The 24,039-nt window shown below is 45.4% G+C and overlaps 1 protein-coding gene across 2 annotated transcripts in view; it reads left to right on the top strand.

Moving 5' to 3' along the window:
• CIB3 (calcium and integrin binding family member 3) overlaps window positions 1-24,039 on the top strand; it is a 202,427-nt gene that overhangs the window by 33,946 nt on the left and 144,442 nt on the right. The window lies entirely within an intron of this gene.

Here is a 24,039-nt window from a genome sequence, read left to right as displayed (position 1 = left end):
GCATGGACTAACCCCTTAGTATTATAAAGCTTCCAAAATTCTCATTTTCCTGAATGTACCCAATTATGCATAGACCAGATCTGTGTGCCCAGATAGGACCTCCCAGTGGCTATTCTATGGATAAGGTACACTTTTATTTATGCCTGATCTATGTTGAGCTGCATTAGTCAATATGTTGCAATGGCCTGAAATATTTTGTCCCAAACCACATGAGCTGAGGTATCCAAACGTGAATGTTCCTTCATACCAAACCTCCAATATGTACTGTATGGACCTGGCCCACTCGAAGTGAATGCATTGTTCTGGTAGGTCCTTCTATTACAGACTTTAGCTAGATGTTGAGGAAATTGCACTGACTTTTCAGCAATCAGTTTGTATATTATAAGTCTAGGAAATAAAATCAAGAGGATCTGACACAGTTTTTAGGAACAAAAATAGTCTTTATTCGACAAACCAAATAAAAAGGCAAATACATGGCCTGATGTAAACACATGCCTGCCAACTCCCAATTGTTTGGCAAAACAAAAACTGGCTCCGCTGTTTGACAGCACATGGCTCAAACATATCTGGAAAATATGGGGACTCCGATATCCGTTGCAAGTTCATTCAGAAACGAGAAGCAATTATGCACCCCCAAAAGCAGCATAGAGGAAAGAGTTAGTCAAGTTGCTGTTCTGCTTCCAAACCACCTCTGGCATGCCAGGGTGTTTATGCAGGTCCTTGATGCCAGTTCTTGCCTGGTGCCACAAAATACCCACTGGCCACAAATGATGACGAGTGGAGGACATGAAGGTGGCTTTCTCCAAGCTTGACCCACAAGTAGGACCACTCCTGTAAAATGAGCAAAGAATAATTGACATTTCATCATGATAATCACTTCTCAATGCAGTCTAGCTAGAGTATCTTTTTAATTTTTTACCATTTCAGGAGTTGAAGTAAAATTCTTGGAGCATTTACTGTGTTTGGAAAGGCAAAAGGCCCCCCTCCCCCAGGCACACTAATGCTTACTTGAAGTTGAGCTCCATCCTGATTCCCTGATGAGGTTGAAAAGCATTGATCTCTGGGCTCTGTGGCTCATGAGTGAGTCTTCTTGGGCTCACACCAGAACAAGTGCTTGTTCTGGGGGCACTGGACAGGAGAGAGGGGCCAAGGAATGCTGACGGGGGAGCAATGAAATGAAGGATCTTGGCTGCTCTGTGGCAAACGACTGTTCAGAGCAGGTAAGTCTTACATGTTTATTATTTTATTTTGGAACAATTGTTAAGATCACTTTTTAAAACCCACCTGTGATGCCAGACAGCTAATCCCAACAGGCTTCCCAGGGTCTCCATCTGCCTTGTACTCCAGATGTTAATCGGCTGAAAGAAAAATAAAAACATTTAGATACATAGCAAAGGTTTTTTTTTCTTCATAAATCTACAGGTGGCACAGACTCTGTGTGGAGTCCTCTGCAAGACGTCAATGGATCCCGTCTACTGTGTTTGACAAAAAGCACTATTTGTAGCTAGACATATCTTTATGTATTCTAATTTGATTTCCTTAGTTCTATTGGTTCTATGTTTGTTTCTTATCCTTTATAATGATTTCTGTAATGGTTTTACATATTTCGAAGATCTAGATAATATATATTTTAACAGCTGAATCTAAAAACAAAGGTCGGCAATTCCCCTAAAAGAAACAATGTTTATTTTAGCTTCTTAAAAGAAACAAAGTTTTCTGTAACTCCGGGGAAAGTGAAAGCTAATTCTGTGAGCTATAGTGAAGAAAAGAAAAAGCTGGCAATTGCATTTAAAATTCAGCACAAAGATACACTTCGTATTGCGAAAAAAAATAGTAAAAAATTTGTAACCCAAAAATTACGTTAACCGAGGCATTCATGAACTGAGCTACACCTGTATTGGTATTGAAATCCTTTGTACTGGGATACATAGAACCAACATACATCTGAATTGGCAACATAGCACAACATTTGTGTCACATTTGAGATATCTGGCTTGTTATACTGACCTTGCCCAGGGACTTAGGATTGATTCACACCACAGAAATGCAGGCTGGATGGGTGTCACCACACAATGTATAAGTGGTTAACGCTGCTGCCTCAGAGCACTAGAGTTGTTGGTTTGAATCCCAACCACAGCAATGAAGTTGCATGTTCTCCCTGGGTGGCTGCCCTGACATAGATATGCTGGCAGCATCTTTGCTTTCTGTCTAAATGATCCCTAGAATGTGAATTAGAATGAGACCTTGTCCGTGTTCAAGCTCCTTCAAAGCTGGGCCTTATGTGAGTGCCAAACGATGGGGTGAGATAAGGGCCTGGATTAATGATTGATTTGATATTGCTGTTTTGCAGTCCGCCCCCCTTTTGGGAAGGATTTGTCAAGGGGGGGGAGGAGAGAGAGAGATGGATGGACTCTGCAGTGCCTTTGGGTCTAGTATGGATTTGGAGGAAAATCCCCACACCAAGATTTGCGCATGTGCACTAAGTGACATGCTGCTAGCCCCCCAAAAACTGCACATTAGCTGTTAAACCAAAAAAAGCATGACCCCCACATGCTATGAACATAGTTGCAATGGCCACACTTACTTTGCAAAATGAGCATCAGCTCCTCAGAATAGCGATCTTATCATGTCCCAATGTCGTCCGGTATTCCACAAAAAAAATAGGCTCCTACTAACAATATCTCAAACTCTCTAAAACTCTCCTAACCACACTCCCATCCACTAACACTCCCCACTACCACTTCCGGGTGCGTACGAAAGTCCTTCTGCAAACGTGATGACGTATTTCCGGTATGACAGCCACTCTAGCGCCTCCTCCGATAGCAGTTTTGGTGTTTATTTGTTCGCCATAGCTTGATTAAGTATCTGGCATTGGTGAATATGTTTGGTGGGAAAGGTCCAAAGTTAACATAAATTGAGGGCCTAATTGATTACTTTTTTTCGGTTTAGCAGCTTTTGGGGGGTTTTTGGTGGGCTAGCAGCATGTCACTTAGCGCACATGTGCATACACACACTAATTCCTGTTTATATGCACATTAGCTCAGGGATATTGATGGGTCACAGATATTAACCATCCCAGCAGCTAGGCCTTCATGTTTAAACTTTGCGTATATGTACATATATACCGAGTACAGTGCGTTAGTGCACAATGCGTTAGTGTACAGTGCGTTACTGTACAGTGCATTAGTGTACATTGCATTAGTGCACAATGCGTTAGAGTGTACAGTGCGTTAGAGTATACAGTGCGTTAGAGTGTACAGTGCGTCAGTGTAAAATGCGTTAGCATCAAATGCGTTAGATGTAAAGTGCGTTAGTGTACAATGCTTTAGTGTAATGAGTTAGAATACAATGTGTGTAAACCATAAGAAATGCACTCACATTCCGTATTTGCATACCGCACCAGGTGTGATGAACATCCAGTAATGTAGTTCTTTAGGCACAAGATGGCAGTAATGATACGGGCCCTTGCCTTGCATTACACAGTGTGGTGACATTTTGGAGCCTGGACTGGTCCATGCTGCTGGGGATGATACTGCCATCTTGTGCCTAAAGAAGTACATTACTGGATGTTCATCATACCTGGTGTGGTATTCACCTCCGGAATGTGAGTTAATTTCTTATCGTTTATTGTGCAATAAAAGTTTTTAAAGGATAAAGCACTATGTTGAACTTTTGTTTATGAGGAATTACAGTTGACCCTTAGGCGGTTACCTGGAGGGGGCATCCTGGGAGATATTTTTCAGCAAGTTGATCTTCAGAGTCCATACATTTGGGACCAAAACTACAGGGTGAGCGCAAAGCGGTGCTTGCCATTTTAGCCAGTGTGTAGTCAACATGACAACAAGTTGTCCTGGCCACTCAAACATTACATGAATAAATGCTTTGGACAAGAGAGTGGAGAACAGCTGGCCAGTTTTTGTTGTAATTTTGTTGTAATTATTTTGTGGTAAGCTGCATCCAAGCGATCTTGAAGGTCTGCGATCATGTTAGAATGTTGAGTCGCTCTGTGAATAATTTCATCAACTTTAGATTCCATATTCTCCAGTCAATTTCCCAGCTCTTTAAAATCTTGTTTCAGATCAGAGGCCTCTTAGAACTTTTTCCCATGCTGTAATGAAAGAGGGAATAAAAGCGTTCAGAGGAGCAATCAATGCCACATATGCTCTAGAGAGGCCCCTTCGTATAGGTCGACCAGCAATACAGAGGCGCTTAAAGATGTTAGGTATATTAGAAAGCTCTGATCGTAAAGATATCGAAGAAAGGTAATAAGTCTAGCAACAGCATTCATGATGGACTGGAGGGGGGATAGCCTATGTAAAGGTAAGTTAATGAGGAGGGAGTTGCAGTAGTCAAGGCACGAGATAACCTAGGAGTGAACTAGGAGCTTTGTGGTGTCATTGGTTTGGAAGGGGCATATTTTGGAGATGTTGCAGAGGTTGAGACGGCAAGCTTTGGAAAGTGATTAGATGTGGGGCTGAAAGGAGAGTTCAGAGTCTAGGATTACACCTAGCACCCAGCCATACGGGTTGATGGTTGTGCCATTGATCTTTACAGAGAAGTCAGGGGAAGGGGCACGTGGGGAGCTTGGTTTTGGATAGATTAAGTTTGAGGAAGTGGTGGGACATCCAGGAAGGGCCGGATCTATTGTCTAATGTGGGGGTGCAGTAAAAATGTTAGGGGGGCAGAGGATGGGAGGTCAGCAGGGCAGTGTACCGGGGGTCAGCAGGACAGAGGATAGGGTCATCAGTTTGTAGGGCAGGGAACAGAGGCCATTGACTTGTAAAGCATTGTACAGAAGTCTGCAGGGCAAAAAACAGGGGTCAGCAGGAAGGAAGACAGGGGTCATTGCTGGCAGGGCAGAAGATAGGAGTCACTGCTAGAAAGACAAAAGTAGGAGTCACTGCTGGCAAGGTAAAGGGCAGGGGTCACTGCTGGCAGGGTAGAGGACAGGGGTCACTGCAGAGAACTCAGCAGAGATTAGGGGTCCCTGGTGGCAGGGCGCTCTGCAGAGCTTCTTCTCCCATGCCTGTACTGCACACAGTCTAAGCATAGGCAGCAAATCATCTCCTCACCACACATTACACATAGCTGAGATTGGATTCCGTTACACACAACCACGATCTGCAGGGACAGACTAAAACATTTAATGTGAAAATGGCTTAATGTAGCTTAACGTGCAATAAACTGTCTAAATCTTAATCAATTGACTTGAAACTTTGCACAGCCCAAGTTCTCAACGTCCCAAACATGTCCTAGACGTTTCATAGATTTCAGCCTTCCACAAAGAAAATGGGGGACATTAAGCTTGTTTTTTGGGGAGCTTAATGTAGCTTAACGTACAAAAAAGAGCTTAGATGTTGACCAATCTCCCCCAAACTTCACACATTAGAAGATCCTATCTATGGCAACATATTCTGAAAATTTAAGGTCATTTGGTAAATCACACCAAAAGTTATTCACATTAAGCTATATTTTACAGTGCTAAAACATTTAATGTGAAGAGCTTAATGTAAAAAAAGCTTAACGTACCATAATGTGCCTAAACCTCAGTCAATTGACTTGAAACTTTGCACAGCCCAAGTTCTTAACGTCCCAAACAGGTCCTAGAAGTTTCATAGATTTTGGACTTCCACAAAGAAAATGGGGGACATTAAGCTTGTTTTTGGGGGGCTTAATGTGGCTTAACGTCCAAAAAAGAGCTTAGATGTTTACCAATCTCCCCCAAACTTTACAAAATACAAGAATCTACATCACGGGTACTGAATTCAAATTCATGGAGGTCCAGTTTTTAATCCTTTTTTTCTGCAGAGTTCCGAATCTCATTTTTATTCTATGACTCAGGTCATTAACGTCACAGCCCCTTTTCAATTAATTGCCTCAGTCCCCCTTTTCCAATCACACCCCTCTATATATCACAACTCCCTTTCACATCAGAGCCCCCAACATTACAGCCACACTTACATCACATCCCCTTGCAATCATAGACCCCTCCCTCACATCACAGTCACCTTTGCAATCACAACCCCCCACATAACAGCTCACCCCCTCTTGACATCACAGCCCTCCTCCTCACATCACAAACCCTTCATATCATAGCCCCCTTTTCACATTACAGCCACCCACATCACATCACAGCCCACCCATAATACAGCTCCCCCATCTTACATCACAGCCCGGCTTATCACAGCTCTCCCTCCCGCATCACAGCTTCCCCTTCTCACATCACAGCCCCCCATACCACTGCTTCTCCCTCTCACATTATTGCCCCACTCTCACAAAACTTTATATTACAGCACTCCCCCCATTCTCATCACAGCCCCTTATATCACAGCTCCCCATTCTCACATCACAGTCCCCTATATAACATCACAGCCCCCCATATCACAGATTCTCCTTATCACATCACAGCTCCCCAAGTATTACAATTCCCCTCTCTCACAGCCACTCATATCAGAGCTCACCCCTCACAGCTTCCTCCTCTCACTTCCCAGCCCCCCATATCACAGCTCCCTCTCTGACATCACAGACCCCCCCATAATCTCCCCCTAGCTTAACTCAGTGTTGTGGAGGGCTGGGAGAGTGGCAAGTTAGACTCCTCTTCTGGGTGCGCACACCTGCTCCTGCTACTAGGCTCCGTGCCTCCTGCCCTCCTCCTTACTGTGGGTTCAGTGGTGGACGAGTGCATTGGGGGGAAGAGGTTGGGCATACTCCTGTACACCTTACTTTCCTCCAACCCACTCTGCTGTGACTTCAACAGCGGTGGCAGGTGAGTGAATGTGGGGGGAGGGGATTCAGGTTCTCCTTGCTGTGGGTTCAGTGGCGACAAGTGTATTCAGGGGGAGGGGTCGGGCAACTGCTGCTCCCCCTGTAGACCTTCCATTCCTTCCACCCGCTCTGCTGCGGTGGGCGGGTGCATGGGGGGTCCAGGTCCCCGTCCACCTTGCCATTTCTCCCACCCTCTGCAGGACAGTAATCCTTAACATCTGCAGTGGTGGGAGTAAATGAGTCCGCTCAGGCTGCTAGGTGGTACGGCTGAGGTCCAGACTGAACTATCACTTGTGAAACCTGCTCTACATGTACCAACAAATTGTGAAAATTTCAGGTTGTTTCATAAAACATGCCAAAAGTTATTCATAGAGGGAGGAAGAGGGAGAGAGAGAGAGAAAGAAGGGGGGGGGACGAGACTCTCAATGCCACTACATATCAAGGCTTGACTGGCTCCAATTGCTCAGCTCACAGCACAGGAGACGAAGCAAAGTGATCACTAAAGCCTGTCAGCCTTTCCCGTACTCTCAGTTGTCAGTAAAGGCAGAGAAGGGCTGTTGGTGCAGAACAGCAGTGGAGGCAGAATTTTCACGGAGGGTATTGCAGGTCTGCCAGTGTAGGATGTTCAGCTGCTTTCTCCAGCTGCTTGCTCTGCCCCCCCCACCCATCTCTAGTTACACTCTCTTGTTCCTCCAGCACAGAATGCCTCTGTCTCTCTATTCCTGGCTCCCCTAATCACTCACAGCTCTCAGACTCTTCCATAGTCATGGTAAGCAGGGCAGACAATGGAGGAGGTGGAGCAGCTCAATAGAATAAAGTTGGAGCCTCCTGGCTGTGAATTCTGTGGCTTTGCATATACATCACTGGTTGCTAGATACCAGGCGGTCCTAGCAACCAGTGATTTCACTGGGGGACATTGGGCAACGGCTACCAGAACCAGAAAGCTGGTCTTCCGAAAGCTGGTCTTTGGATGGTACAGAAAACAGAGGATTTTGAGCCAGCTGTGATGCTACCCCAATGTGCAGGCAGCATGGGTTACAGACTCCCTTGGATGCAGCCTTCAGAGCAGCCCAGGGGGGCTGTCATTCCTAGGACACCACCTCCATGGAAGATACATACCGGCGGTCTGTGTATCCTGGTCTGCCCACTGCAATAAGCAGGGATGGAAATACATCCCTGCTTGCTGGAGAACAGAACTACAGATGGGATGTACCAAGACCGGTGTCTGTGGGAATAGGAAGCATAGCAGTGATCGGTCTTACTAGAACAACTACTCAGATAACAAGAATAAGGATTACATATTCAGGGAAGGCAGGAGATAAGCAACAAGAACATGTAAAAAAAGATTTTGCCCAGAGTTCTCCTTTAAATGTTAATAATCTTTAGTCTGTTTTACCAAACAACCTGAGATTTTTATAATATGTTGGCATAGATAGAGTCTTCTATTGTATACATTTTGAGGAAATTGGATAACATCCAAGCTCTCTTTTGTACTTTAAGCCACAATTAGTTCCCCTAAAAATAAGTACAGCACCCCCCTGACCCCCAGAGGCGTAGCGTGGACCCTCAAAGGTAGGGAAGGATGACATCTTGTTTTCGTGCAGATCCTAGGCCTGTGAAGGGATGTGCGATCAAAGAAATGTTAGGCGCCAGTCAGTTTAAGTACATCTTTGAATTCTTTATTGGGGAACTCCATAACTGGGAGCGAGGACATAGGGTTTAGAACATTCATGTCAAAACTATATTAGAAAAGAACTTCAGACTCACCAGACCCTTCAAATACTTCAGTATTTCACAGTGCAGAATCAATAGGAGCACAAGCCGGCACTGGTTATTAGAGGAACAGCTAAATATGGATAGTCATGTGATCTTCAATAGGTCAGACAGACTTGCCCCTTAGGTACATTCTAGTACCAGGTACCTCCAGTAGCCATCCAACTTCTCTCATTCTCCTCCTCAATCAGCATGTGAGGCCCCTTCTAGGCTTGAGGCCTAGTCAAACCTTTCCCGCACATAAGCATTACCTCCCCAGGCCAAGCCTGGAGGTAGACTGTACTAAGATTGAGCACATAGCAATTCTCATGAATATATACAGTGGATATAAAAAGTCGACATACCACTATTAAAAAAGTCAGGTTTCTGTGATGTAAGAAAATAAGAAGACAAAGAAAAATAATTTCAGAAACATTTCTACCTTTAATGTGACCTATAAACTGTACAACTCAGTTGAAAAACATATTGAAATCTTTTTTAAGGAAGGAAGTAAAAATAAAAGACTAAAATAATATGGTTGCATAAGTGTGCACCCCTTTAAACTAATACTTTGTTGAAGCACCTTTTCATGTTATTACATCACTCTGTCTTTTTGGGTATGAGTCTATCAGCATGATACATCTTGACTTTGCAATATTTGTCCGCTCTTCCTTGCAAAAACTCTTAAACTCTGTCAGATTGCGAAGGCATCTCCTGTGCACAGCCCTCTTCAGATCACCCCACAGATTTTCAATCAGATTCAGGTCTGGGCTCTGGCTGGGCCATTCTAAAACTTTAATCATCTTCTGGTGAAGCCATTCATTTGTTGATTTGGATGTATGCTTGGGTCGTTGTCATGCTGAAAGATGAAGTTCCTCTTCATGTTCAGCTTTCTAGCAGAAGCCTGAAGGTTTTGTGCCAATATTGACTGGTATTTGGAACTTGGAAGAATGCACTTCCCAAGCATGCACCACAAGCCAGAAATCCCCAGTGATTGGCTGGTGAGCTACAAACACACACTCATAATATTCCCCCATTGGCTGTCCCACGCTACGGCCACTACACAAGGTGGTAGGGTCTACACAAGTTTAATGTCACTCACTTGCTTTGTGGAAGTTCAAAATCTATGAAACTTCTATGAAAAGTTTGGGAAGTTGAGAACTTGGGATGTGCAAAGTTTCAAGTCAATTGATTGAGGTCAATTTTCAGAATTTGTTGCCATAGATAGGGTCTTCTAATGTGTGACGTTTGGGGGGAGATTGATCAACATCTAAGCTCTTTTTTGTATGTTAAGCTACATTAAGCTCCCCAAAAAACAAGCTTAATGTCCCCCATTTTCTTTCTGGAAGGCTGAAACCTATGACACTTCTAGGACATGTTTGGGACATTGAGAACTTGGGCTGTGCTAAGTGTCAAGTCAATTGATTGAGGTTCAGGCACATTATGGTACGTTAAGCTCTTTTTACATTAAGCTCTTCACATTAAATGTTTTAGCACTGTAAAATATAGCTTAATGTGAATAACTTTTGGTGTGATTTACCAAATGACCTGAAATTTTCAGAATATGTTGCCATAGATAGGGTCTTCTAATGTGTGAAGTTTGGGGGAGATGGGTAAACATCTAAGCTGTTTTTTGTACGTTAAGCTACGTTAAGCTCCCCAAAAAACAAGCTTAATGTCCCCCATTTTCTTTGTGGAAGGCTGAAATCTATGACACTTCTAGGACATGTTTGGGACGTTAAGAACTTGGGCTGTGCAAAGTGTCAAGTCAATTGATTGAGGTTTAGGCACATTATGGTACGTTAAGCTCTTTTTACATTAAGCTCTTCACATTAAATGTTTTAGCACTGTAAAAAATAGCTTAATGTGAATAACTTTTGGTGTGATTTACCAAATGACCTGCAATTTTCAAAATATGTTGCCATAGATAGGGTCTTCTAATGTGTGAAGTTTGGGGGAGATTGGTCAACATCTAAGCTCTTTTTTGTACGTTAAGCTACATTAAGCTCCCCAAAAAACAAGCTTAATGTCCCCCATTTTCTTTGTGGAAGGCTGAAATCTATGAAACGTCTAGGACATGTTTGGGACGTTGAGAACTTGGGCTGTGCAAAGTTTCAAGTCAATTGATTAAGATTTAGACAGTTTATTGCACGTTAAGCTACATTAAGTTATTTTCACATTAAATGTTTTAGTCTGTCCCCGATCTGCACAGTGTGCAGGTGGCTACTGCAATTGTGCTATCATTCTGACCAGGGAATTTCACAGGTCAGAACTGCAACATAGCAACCAGCTACACACTGTGCATATTGCGATTGTGTGTAAAGGAATATGATCTCAGCTATGTGTTGTGTGGGGAGCAGGAGCTCTGCTGCCTATGCCCAGGTTGTGTGCAGTGCAGAGATAGGGGAAGGAGTTAAGCATAGTTGCCAACATTTTAAAAACATTTCCAGGGTCACCTTTTTTTGCTATGCACCCAGAAAGCCATTGCAGATGAAGAATGTACTTAAATTAGGGATGAGGTATTAATTTAAACCAGGCATGGTTTTGAAAGCAGCATATCATAAGGCTATACTTAAATCACACATATATAAGAAAAATGTGGTTATGCTAGTTCAGCATAGTGGCAGGCTAGAGCAGTATAGGGACAGTAAAGTGGCAGGTAAGGGCAGGACAGTGGCAAGGTATAGCAGTTTATTGGCAGGTTATGGCAAATTAGGGCAGTATAGTGGCAGGTTAGGGCAGTATAGTGGTGGTAAAGTGGCAGATAAGAACAGTATAAGTACAGGCTACGGCAGTATACCGGCAGGCTGAAGTATAGTGGCAGGTCAATATAGTGGCATGCTGGGGCAGTATAGTGGCAAGTTAGAACAGTAGTGGCAGGTTAGAGCAGAATAGTGGCAGGCTTGTGCAGTATAGTGGCAGGTTAAAGCAGTATAGTGGTAGGCTAGGGCAGTATAGTGACAGTATAGTGGCAGATTGGGGCAGTGCAGTGGCACTATAGTGGCAGGCTGGGGCAGTATAGTGGCAAGCTGGGGCTGTATAGTGGCAGGCTGGGGCAGTACAGTGGAACTTTAGTGGCAGGCTGGGCCAGTACAGTGGCAGTAAAGTGACAGTATAATGGCAGACTGGGCCAGTACAGTGGCAGGCTCAGGCAATACAGTGAAACTATAGTGGCAGGCTGTGGCAGAATAGTGGCAGGCTGGGGCAGTACAGTGGCAGGCTGGGGCAGTACAGTGGCAGTATAATGGAAGGCTGGGGCAGTATAGTTGAAGACTGAGGTAGTACACTGGCAGGCTGGGGCAGTACAGTGGCAATATAATGCCAGACTGGGGCAGTACAGTGGCAGGCTGGGGCAGTATAGTGGCAGGTTGCGACAGTACAGTGGCAATTTAGTGGCAGGCTGTGGCAGTACAGTGGCAGGCTGTGGCAGTATAGTGGCAGGCTGGGGCAGTACAGTGGCAGTATAGTGGCAAGCTGAGGCAGTATAGTGGCAGCCTGGGGAAATACAGTGGCACTATAGTGGTGGGCTGGGGCAGTATAGTGGCAGGCTGGGGCAGTAAAGTGGCAGTATAGTGGCAGGCTGGGACAGGACAGTGGCAGGCTGGGGCAATACAGTGGCAATACAGTGGCACTGCCCACGCCTGCCACTAGACAGGCTGGAGAAGTACAATGGCAGTATAGTGGCAGGCTGGGGCAGTACAGTGGCAGGCTGGGGAAGTGCAGTGGCACCATAATGGCAGGCTGGGGCTGTACAGTGGAAGTTTTGTGGCAGCCTGGGGCAGTACAGTGGCCTTTTATTGGGAGGACTGAGGCAGTACAGTTGGACTATAGTGGCAGGCTGGGGCAGTACAATGGCAGTATAGTGGCAGGCTGGTGCAATTCAGTTGCAGTATAGTGGCAGCCTGTGACAGTACAGTGGCAGTATAGCGACAGGCTAGGGCAGTACAGTGGCAGACTGGGGCAGTATAGTGGCAAGCTAGGGCAGTACAGTAGCAGACTGGGGCAGTATAGTGGCAGGCTGGACAGTACGGTGACAGGCTGGGGCAGTACAGTGGCAGTATAGTGGCAGGCTGGGACAGTATAGTGGCAAGCTGAGGTATTATAGTGGCATGCTGGGGAAGTATAGTGGCAGTTTAGTGGCAGGCTGGGGCAATATAGTGGCAGCCTAGGGCAGTACAGTAGCAGTATAGTGGCAGGCTGGGGCAGTACAGTGGCAGGCTGGGGCAATACAGTGGAACTATAATAGCAGGCTGGGGCAGCATAGTGGCAGGCTGGGGCAGTACAGTGGCAGGCTGGGGCTAAACAGTGGCATGCTGGGGCAGTACAGTGGCAGTATAGTGGCAGGCTGGGAAAGTATAGTGGCATGCTGAGGTAGTATAGTGGCAGCCAGGGACAGTACAGTGGCAGCATAGTGGCAGGCTGGGGCAGTACAGTGGCAGACTGGGGCAATACAATGGCACTATAATGGCAGGCTGGGGCAGTATAGTGGCAGGCTTGGGCTGAACAGTGGCAGGCTGGGGCAGTACAGTGGCAGGCTGGGGCAGTACAGTAGCATTACAATGGCAGTAAAGTGGCAGTTTAGTGGCAGCCTGGGACAGTACAGTGGCAGGCTGTGGTTAAATAGTGGCACTATAATGGCAGGCTGGGGCAGTATAGTGGCAGGCTGGGACAGTAACGTGGCAGTTTAGTGGCAGGCTGGGGCAGTACAGTGGCAGTATAGTGGTAGGCTTGGGAAATATAGTGGCAGGCTGGGGCAGAACAGTTGCAGTACAGTGGTAGGCTGGGCCAATACAGTGGCACTATAGTAGCAAGATGAGGCTGTATAGTGGCAAGCTGGAACAGTACAATGGCAGTATAGTGGCAAGCTTGGGTTGTATAGTGGCAGGCTGGGGCAGTACAATGGCAGTATAGTATCAGTCTGGGGCAATACAGTGGCAGTATAATGGCAGGCTGGGACAGTAGAGTAGCAGGCTGGGGCAATACAGGGTCATTATAGTGGCAGGCTGGGGCAAGACAGTGGCAGGCTGGGACAATACAATGGCACTGCCCCAGCCTGCCAGTAGGCACGCTGGGGCAGGACAATGTCAGTATAGTGGCAGGCTGGGGCTGTACAGTGGCAGTATAGTGGCAAGCTGGGGAAATACAGTGACAGTTTAGTGGCAGGCTGGGGCAGTTCAGTGGCAGGCTGGGCAGTAGAGTGGCAGTATAGTTGCAGCCTGGGGCAGTACAGTGGCAGTGACAGTACAGTAGCAGGCTGGGGCAATACAGTGGCACTATAGTGGCAGGCTGGGGCAGTACAGTGGCAGAATAGTGGCAGGCTGGGGAAGTACAGTGGGAGTTTAGTGGCAGGCTGGCGCAGTACAGTGGCAGTTTAGTGGGAGGGCTGGGGCAGTACAGTTGCAGCGTGGGGCAATACAGTGGCAGTATAGTGCCAGGCTGGGGAAGTACAATGGCAGTATATTGGCAGGCTGCAGCAGTACAGTAGCAGGTTGATGTAGTACAGTGGGAGTTTAGTGGCAGGCTGGGGCTGTACAGTGGGAGCCTGGGGCAGTAGAGTAGCACATTAAGACAATACAGTGGCATTATAGTGGCAGGCCCCAAGCTTGCTCCAGCCTGCCCAAGACAGTGGCAGGCTGGAGCAATACAGTGGCACTGCATCAACCTGCCAGTAGGCAGGCTGGGGCAAGACAGTGTCAGTATAGTGGCAGGCTGGCCAGTACAGCGGCAGTATAGTGGCAGCCTGGGGCAGTACAGTAGAAGGCTGGGGTAATACAGTGGCACTATAGTGACAGGCTGGGGAAATACAGTGACAGTATAGTGGCAGGCTGGGGCAGTTCAGTGGCAGGCTGGGCAGTAGAGTGGCAGTATAGTTGCAGCCTGGGGCAATACAGTGGCATTATTGTTGCAGCCTGGGGCAGTACAGTAGCAGGCTGGGGTAATATAGTGGCACTAAAGTGGCAGGCTAGGGCAGTACAGTGGCCTTTTATTGGGAGGACTGAGGCAGTACAGTCGAACTATAGTGGCAGGCTGGGGCATTACAGTGGCAGTATAGTGGCAGGCTGGGACAGTATAGTGACAAGCTGGGGTAGTATGGTGACAGACTAGGGAAGTACAAAAAATGCACGAGAAACTAAGAAATAATCAAACCTCGAGTAGGATTGATGTACCATAGAAAAGTATGTGTAATCCCGTGTATTATGATGTTGAAGACTCCAGACACTTACTAGTTTGGCCTCATGTAAACATTGCTTAAATCTCCTTAAATAAGGATATAAAAAATGTGAGGAATCCCTAGAAGAATTTTGTCAGGGTATCCAATGCCAGATTGAGATCCCCACCCAAGACCATTCAGTTTTCCACTCATCTATGGCCTGCTTTATTTATAGTTATTTAGCTGCTGTTGACAGTAGGCACTGCCTACCCACAGATTATATTTTGTCATTATCCTTGTTAACCACTAGGGGACCGCCCACAGTACATATACTGCAGCAAAGTGGCCCCTGTGCGCAGGATCACGTTTGTAAACGTCTTCCTCTTTACTTGGTAGGGGGCATGTGCGAGGCGCGCGTCGGTGTCAACCATTGGGTCCCAGCCGGTGATTACCCGCTGGAGCCTGGCGATTGCCGGCAAACACTGACAGGGAGCACAGCTTCATTGTTTTCAATGGAGCTCTCCTCCCTGTCAGTTTCCAGCACACTGTTCCGAATTGCTGAGTTCAGCTTTCCGGAACAGTATGTAACAGTGAAGTACACACCCCCCCGCCCACTAGTAAAACACTCCCCTCACACAATGAACCATTTGATTGCCTTTTAATGTTAACCCCTTCCTCCCCAGTGGCATTAATACAGTCTCAGTGTTTTTTCTTTTGCACTGATCACTGTATTGGTGTCACTGGGGATGCCAGTGACCCCAAGTGAGTTCCCCCCAGTGTCAGAATGTCAGATCGCCGCTATTATTAGTATATATATATATATATATATATATATATATATATATAAAAAATCCAGTATCTATACCGCCATTTGTGCATGCTATAACTTTCACGTAAACCAATTAATTTACATGTGTTGGAATTTTTTTAGCAAAGACATATCACAGAATACATTTTGGCCTAAATTTCTGACAAAATTTGATTTAAAAATTTTTACTGGACATGTTTTACAGCAAAAAGTCCAAAATATTCTTTTTTTTTCACAATTGTCAGTCTTTTTTTTTTCATAGGGCAAAAAATAAAAAACGCAAGGGCATTCAAAAGAAAGCTCAATTTGTGGGGAAAAAAGGACGTAAATTTCATTTTGGTGCAGCGTTGCATGACCGCGCAATTGTCAGTTAAAGTAATGCAGCGCCGTAACACAAACCACTTCTGTAACCACCCTGTAGCAGAAATACTGCTACAGGGCGGCACGGGTGTGCAAAATCATTTATATATACATGATTTGCGCTCCCGTGGTTTTCACGCCCCTCCCAGATGGCGTCAGATTGCCCGTCATTACACCAGTAATCACATTTAACCCCTTGATTGCCAGGAACTCGCTCATACACAATAAACCTCCATTGCTAGTAGAGTGTCTGAATGGATCAATATCTTTGATCAGATCAGCACTATACCAGAGTTCACATAAGCATAGTGTCCCCAAAAACACAGCGTTAGCAGAATCAGCTCCGGCACCTGCCAGCATCTGTGTTTAGCCAGCCTTGCTTACCCCCCCTTCTCCCCCAGCAAGTGCAGTGTCAGTAGGGCACTGTCACTTGATACATTGCACACAAACCGCAGTGTTGGCAGAATCAGGCCTGATCTCTGTTAGCACTTGCCGGTAAATTTTGATGACTCTCATATGCAGCAGAGTGCCAGTAGTAATGCCGCGCTACCTTTTGGTGAACTGGCGAGCACTAGTGGCCTAGTACATCCTGGTCTTTCACATACCTCTTAGATTGTAAGCTCCCAGGATCAGGCCCTCCTAACCCTCTTGTATTGAACTGTATTGTTGCTGTATTGTCTCTCGTTATATTGTAAAGCGCTGAGCAAACTGTTGGCGCTATATAAATCCTGTATAATAATAATACCAACAATGCAGTATGACTTGGTGACGTGGCGAGTCCCATAAGTCCAGTACAAGCTGGTGTGGTGGCGAGCACAAGTATTGTCTCGCAGCCACCAAGAATTCGCACACAGGCCCATAGAGCCCCTAGTATCCTTCCGGATGTGCTTGCAAATCCTGATTGACAGCCCACAAATTCTTCAGCAACTGTACTTCTCCCATTCACTGCCCAACCTGGAATTTAGGTGGAAACAGCAAATTTAACTACTCCCCTTGATTTTTGGAGCTGTTTTTCATTGAAGATCTGTATGCATCGATTGGGGATCAAAGCATTTTATGTGCACAATTTATCGCTGCCAACCCAAATTCAAACCTTGCCAAACCATTCGCATGGAAACCCATTATGGTTTTCCGAATTTACATTTTTTTTGGGCCTAACCCTCAACATGGGCATTAAAAAATGAATTGCGGTTGTATTGGTCCACAAACCCGATTCATCATATGCCCGTGTTCTCTGCTGCCATGGCCAGACATAGATATGAGAGCATAATGTGTTTTATGCATTTCAATACACTCTGTTGTCCTCGAGGTGGCCCTGAATTTACCGGCTCCAAAAAATTCAGCCCCTCGCAAATCACCTTAACCAAAAATTTGCAGATGTCTATACTCCCCAGCAAAAATCTGCGTTGATGAGTCCCTCATTAATTCTTCTGGCCGCCTTGCATTCAAACAATTTCTCCCCTGCAAGCGTGCCAGATATGGGGTCAAGATGTAGAAGACCTGTGAGAGGGCAACAGGCTATACTTATAAGTTTTGGATTTACGAGGGAAAAGGGTAATGAGGAACCCCCTGAATGCCCAGACTACATGGAGAGCAGTGGCAAGATAGTTTGGGACTTGGTGTCATCCTTTTTCCATATGGGGTACCACTTATACGTGGACAATTTTTATTCAAGCGTGTCACTATTTAGACATTTGTACAATCTTGGAACTGGCACATGTGACACCATGTGACCTAATGTGTGCCCACCACTAGAAATGGGTGGATGTAGGGTGGTATATTCTAATGGTGGGCATACCACACACTTTTTTTGGCAAAGATTTCTTCTCTTTTTTTCATTCAGTCCACAGGCTGCATACAAAAAAAAAAAAAAAGAACATTGTATATATACCCAACAAGGATCAGCGACATACTGGTACATCCCTGGACTTTGAATGGTTATATAAGGATGATGCCTAAAGCTGCAGGCATCATTTTGATATCATATTTTTCAGCTAGCGATCGGCTTTCATGTAAATGCAATCCTAGTGGCTAATTAGCTGCAGGATTGCTTTTACAAGCAGCAGGAGACAATGCCCCCCTACCCCGCTGCCTTCCACGGCCTTCTCATGCAGTCCCGGGCCATCAGGGGAACCTGAGAATGCAGTCAGTGTTTCTGCCAGCTGACCATAGAGCTGATTGGAGACCAGAATGGTGCCAAACATCTCTATAGTCTAAGAATTCGGAAGCTACAAGCATTTAATCACTTCAGTTTCACAGGATATAAACAGCGTTATTTGTAAATTGGGAAAGCATCTGATCACACTGATCTTAGTTTGATTAGATAATGGCAGAAGAGAGATCTAGAGTCTGATAGACCCCAGATTTCTCAAAAAAGAATATATGACAATGCCCATTGAAGTTATAGGGGATATTTGCATTCCCTGTGATAGCATTAAAAGTGATAAAAAAAATTAAAAGTACAGTGTAAAAATAATTAAAAAATCTAAATAACTTTAAAAAAAAACTCCCCCCCCCCCCACGCGAGCACACCTGTGTGCGTGAGTGTTGACCTTGTGCCGGTATGTAAACAGCAGTTGCACCATGCATGTGAGGTATCGCTGTGAAAGGCAGATCAAGGGCAGTAATTCTAAAACTAGACCTCTGTAAATCTAAAATGGTAGCTTGTAAAGGCTTTTAAAACGTTGCCTATGGATATTAAAAACGTATGCAGTTTGTCGCCATTGCACGGGGCATGCACAGTTTTAAATCATATCATGTTTGGTATCTATTTACTCGACATACCATCATATTTTATATTTTACCAAATAATTTGCCAATATATTGTGTTTTTGTGCATTAAAAGTAAAAAAAGTGTATTTTTTTTATATTTGATTTTGAAAAATCGCTGCTCGAGTATTATGTCACATAAAAAATTGTAGCACCCACCATTTTATTCACTAGGGTGTCTGCTTTAAAAAATATATAATGTTTGGGGGTTTAAATTTAATTTCCTAGCAAAAAATACCGATTTTTTTCATGTGACCAAAAAGTGTCAGAAAAGGCGTGATCTTCAGGTGGTTAGAAGAGTGAATGATGTGTGGCATAAACCTCTAATGCTGGGCATAAAATGCCCCCAAACCCCAAAATGACCCCTTTTTGGAAAGTAGACACCCAAAACTATTTGCTGAGAGGCATGTTGAATCAATAGAAGAATTTATTTTTTTACCACAAGTTTTTGGAAAATGGGAGAGACGTTTTGGCTGTCTAGCCAAGTACAGGACCCCAAAATCCAATAAGCACCTTCAGGCTTTTAAAAGCTTTATTTTCTCATTACACTTCCTGACTACCTATCACAGTTTAGGAGACCCTGAAATGCCAGGATAGCACCAAATCCCCCCAAATGACCCCTTTTTGGAAAGTAGACACCCCAAGGAATTTGATAAGAAGAATGGTCAGTATTTTGCTATTTTGTTGTCACAAGTTTTTAGGAAATGAAGAAAAAAACAAAAACATGTTTTTTCTTTTCTTTTTTTATATTTCAAAACCTTGTGAGAAAAAATTAGATCTGCAAAATACTCACCATGCCTCTTTTTAAATTTGTTGGGGTGTCTACTCTCTAAAAGTAGATCATTTGGGGGGGGGGGGGGTTTGGTGCTATCCGGACATTTCTGGGCCTCCGAAACTGTGATAGATAGTGAGGAAGTGAAATGAGGAAGTTACGCACCTCCCGAGTTTCAAAGTGGTCATTGGATTTCAGGCTCCTGTATGTGGCTAGGCTCCCAAAATGTCACACACATGTAGAATACCCATACTCGGTAGACGTAGCAGAATGTATTTTGGGGTGTAAGTCCGCATATACCCATGGCTTGTGCGAGAAATAAATCTTTTAAATGACAACTTTGTGTAAAAAAAAAAAAATGTTTTTGTAATCTTCCAGAAACTTGTGGAAAAAAAATAAATCTTCCATGGACTCAATATGCCTTTCATCAGATAGCTTAGAGTGTCTACTTTCTGAAAAGGGGTAATTTGGGGGTGTTTGTACTGTCCTGGTATTTTAGCACCTAAAGAAATGTGATAAGCAGTCAGAAAGTAAAAGCTGTGTAAATTCCATTATCTATACCATAGTTTGTAGATGCTATAACTTTCACACAAAGCAATAAATATACACTTATTGGGATTTTTTAACCAAAAACATGTAACAGAATACATTTTGGCCTAAATTTATGACAAAATTTTAGCTTTTCTTAGATATTTTTTATGACTGAAATGAGAAAATATTGTTTTTTTCTTCAAAAATAGCTCCAAAAATAAAAAGCGCACAGGTGATCAAATACCACCAAAAGAAATCTCTATTTCTATTTCAATGGTTTTTATTAATTATTTAAACAGTATAAAACAGAGGCAATAAAACACGCCCACTCAGGCGCTATCAATTGCACAGATAAACAAAATGCAAAATAAAAAAAAAAGGAAGAACAGTGCTCTAACGCCAACAGGGCAAAAGGTACGCCCACGCAGGGGCTATCAATGACACATAAGTTACAAAACATTAATGTAACTGACTATAACAGCTGTCCAGTCACACCAAAAACAGAGAGAGAGAGAAAAAGGAAGAAAGAGGAGAAAAAAAAGGGGGTGGGGCAAAGAGCAGGGATCCAAGAGCGCCAATACCGAACGCCATTACATCCCCAGACTAGCCGAGGGGAGTGAGGGAAAGGCATATTGCAACCACGGCTCCCATATTTTCAAAAATTTACGTTGGGAGTCGTTGCGGATACTCGACATCTGTTCGTTGAGCATCATAGTGGTCATACGATCCCGCACCCCCTGAAGAGGGACAAACGGACTCTTCCAGGCCTGAGCAATTGTTCTAGTGGCGGATAAAAACAGATAGGAAGCCAACTTCTGCTGGTGAGCCAAGAGGCCCGGTATGGGGCAATGAAGCAAAGCATACCAAGCATCCTGGCGTATGGAGAGATGGAACAAGGTGAAAAGCAGGCCAAACACACGAGACCAAAAACGAAACAGTCTCGGGCATGACCACCAGATATGCAATATATCACCACGATGGCCACAACCCCGAAAACATTGATCACTACAGGCAGGGTTAGCCCGGGCCAACCGAGGCGGAACTCAGTACCAACAAAACAATACCTTATAGGCTGCCTCCAGTGTGGTCGTATTAAATGAGCATTTAGCTATGAGTGACCAGGCCTTATTCCAGTCCTCCAGATCCACAACCACTCCCAGGTTGCGCTCCCACTGAACAACATATGAAAGAGAAGTATGCGACGAGCGTCTGTTCAGAGCTGCATAAAGAAGGGATATAAGGCCCGGAGCGCCCAGACGCTGTTGGCAAAGTTGTTCAAAGGCAGATTTCTGGTACGGGAAAGCAGAAGTACCCCGCAGCGACAGCAGCCAGTGTCGCAATTGAAGATATCGAAAGAATTCCGGGGGGATATTCCGGGATTCCCGAAGAGAGTTCCAGGTGGGAAAGGACCGAAAAAACAAAAAGTGTCGCACCTGCGAAAAACCATTAGTCACCCACCAAGAAAATGCCCCTGGGTGATCTAAACCCAGTGGGAAAATGGGGCTGTTAATAATTGGGAGCAAAGGCAGAAAAGGTGACATCAGGCCACCAGAATAACGTACCGAGTCCCAAACTTGTAGGCCATGAAGTAACATCGGACTCAGTGCCATAGGGCGCAGGGCAGGGGGAAGCCATAGAAGCGTCGACAGTGCGATAGGGGCACAATTAGGTAGTTCCAACAGGACCCAGATGGGGACCTCGGAAGAGGCGTACAACATAGACAGAGGGGCAATCTGGCTCGCTTGATAATACTTAGTCACATTAGGCACCCCAAGACCACCCTGAAGTCTATGGGCAAAAAGCGTACTTTTGGATACTCTGGGGTGCTTATCGGCCCAGATAAAACGCATTAACTTTGCCTGAAGCAACCGAAGAAAATGAGGGGGAACCCACACCGGGAGTGTGCGAAAATAATACAACAATTTCGACAAGATGGTAATTTTCACCGAATTAACCCGTCCTATCCATGACAGGTGCGGAAATTGCCAAGAATGCATAAGAGAGGATAGAGAGCTAAGCAATGGATAATAATTTGCAGCAAACAAGGAGTCATAAGTGGGGGTCAAGCGAATGCCTAAGTATTCAAGAGAAGAGGAAGCCCATTTGTAAGGGAAATGGGATTGTAGGCGCAAAACCAAATCTGAAGCCAAAGTAATATTGAAGGCGACAGTCTTATCCAAGTTGATACGGAGACCCGAAATCAAGGAGAAGCGCTCAAGAACCTGTTGCAAATTAGGAAGCGTCGTCAGGGGGTTAGTAAGAGTCAGGAGGGCATCGTCCACAAAAAGGTTCAGTTTGAACTCCTGTCCCGCGTAAGGAACCCCTGATACATTGCAATCGGTCCGAAGCGATAAAGCCAGCGGCTCAAGCGCCAGGACAAAGAGCGCTGGGGACAGGGGGCAACCCTGTCTCATCCCTCGCCCAATAGGAAAGGGATCTGAAAAATACCCAGCGTATTAAACGGAGGCCGAAGGAGAAGAATACAAGGCCTGAATCCAAGAAAGAATAGAATCCCCAAAACCCCAACGAGACAGCACAAACCGCAGATATTCCCAGGATAGAGAATCAAAGGCTTTATATATGTCTAAAGACAGTGAGAATCCCGGGATTTTCCGCTGTTTCAGAAAATGTTTAAGATGGACCACCTTGCGAACGTTATCACCCGCCTGCCTCCCGGGGACGAACCCTATCTGGTCCCTGTGGACCAGGCTACGCAAATATTTATTGATGCGAAAACTAAGGATCTTGCCCAATATCTTTAGGTCTTCATTAAGAAGAGAAATAGGCCAGAAGGCTTGCGGTTCCTGAACATCATTGGTCGTCTTAGGAATCATGGCGATATGCGCTCTAAGTGCATCTGGAGAGGGCAAGGAGCCCTGTCGTAACGCATTAAAATAGTCAGCCAAAAAGGGCGCCAACAAGGCTGAGAATTACTTATAATAAAGACCGGAAAAGCTGTCGGGACCTGGGGCCACGGTGGACCGTAAAGATTTGATAGCTTGGAGCACTTCTGGTACAGTGACTCCGGCGTTGAGTGCCACCTGTGCTGCCTCGGATATCCTAGGAAGTCGGAGATCTTGAAAGAATGCCTCTGCTTGAGCCACGGGGAAGGGATCTGGTTTAGCGTAGAGGCACGAAAGGAAGTCTGAGAAACGGGAAACAATCTGCTGGGTATTAGAAGTACAGCCACATGTAGGAAGTCGCAGTCGAATCGGTTTATGGGGTTTCCCCACAGAATTGAGTTTCCTGGCCAGCATCGGGCCCGGCTTATTAGCACAGGAATAAAATTTGTGTTTGGTCCAACGCAGGGCCCGTTCCGTCTCCGAAGAGGCAAGTAGGTCCAACTCTGCCGCCAGAGCGTCCCGAGCGCGTTTATGGGCCGCGGATGGAGATGACTTCCAACGCGCATCCGCAGAGGCCAGGAGAGAATGAAGCTCCAAAAGTCGGTGCTCCCGCTCCCGCTTCCGGACCGCTGCCAGCTGTATAACATGACCCCGCACCGTGGCCTTATGCGCCTCCCATAGGGGCACTGCCGAGGAGACCGATCCCACGTTTTCCGTGAAGTATGTTCGTAAAAAAATTCTATTTGTTGGCAGGTAGCCTGAGTGGTCAATGAAGAATCATTGATGCGCCAATGAAAAGGGCGCCGTTCCGACCCAGAGAGGGCAAGGAGAAGTACCAAGGGATCGTGATCCGACCAAGGCGAGGAGAGAATAGTTATCCGCCTGACCAAGGGAAGCTGCTGAACCTGCATAAATATATGATCAATTCTACAAAAACTATCTTGAGGACTGGAATAGAATGTAAAGTCGCGTTCCGTTGGGTGAAGCTCCCTCCAAACGTCCGCCAGCCCCGCTGTCCGCAGGAGAGAGCACATACGTTCCTCCAGCACCAAGTCATGAGAAGGGGCTGCCCCCCGTGCGCAGCGCCTATCCAATGCGGAATCCAAAGTAACATTTGAATCCCCCAAAACAAGAAGGAGACCCTTGGAGTGTCGGGAAACAATGGTGCAAAGATGTGAAAAGAATTTATCCTGAAAACGATTAGGCGCGTAGTTAGAGACAAAAGTAACCTCCTGGTCCCAGAGGGTGCCTTGCAGAAGCTGATACCTGCCCGTGGGGTCCGCTATAT

The sequence above is a fragment of the Staurois parvus genome, unplaced genomic scaffold, assembly GCF_062004578.1.
Source record: "Staurois parvus isolate SC_StPar_1 unplaced genomic scaffold, SC_StPar_1.0 ptg000773l, whole genome shotgun sequence".
Taxonomy (NCBI): domain Eukaryota; kingdom Metazoa; phylum Chordata; class Amphibia; order Anura; family Ranidae; genus Staurois; species Staurois parvus.
Note: the sequence above shows the minus strand (reverse complement) of the source record. Positions and strands in the feature narration are given on the sequence as shown.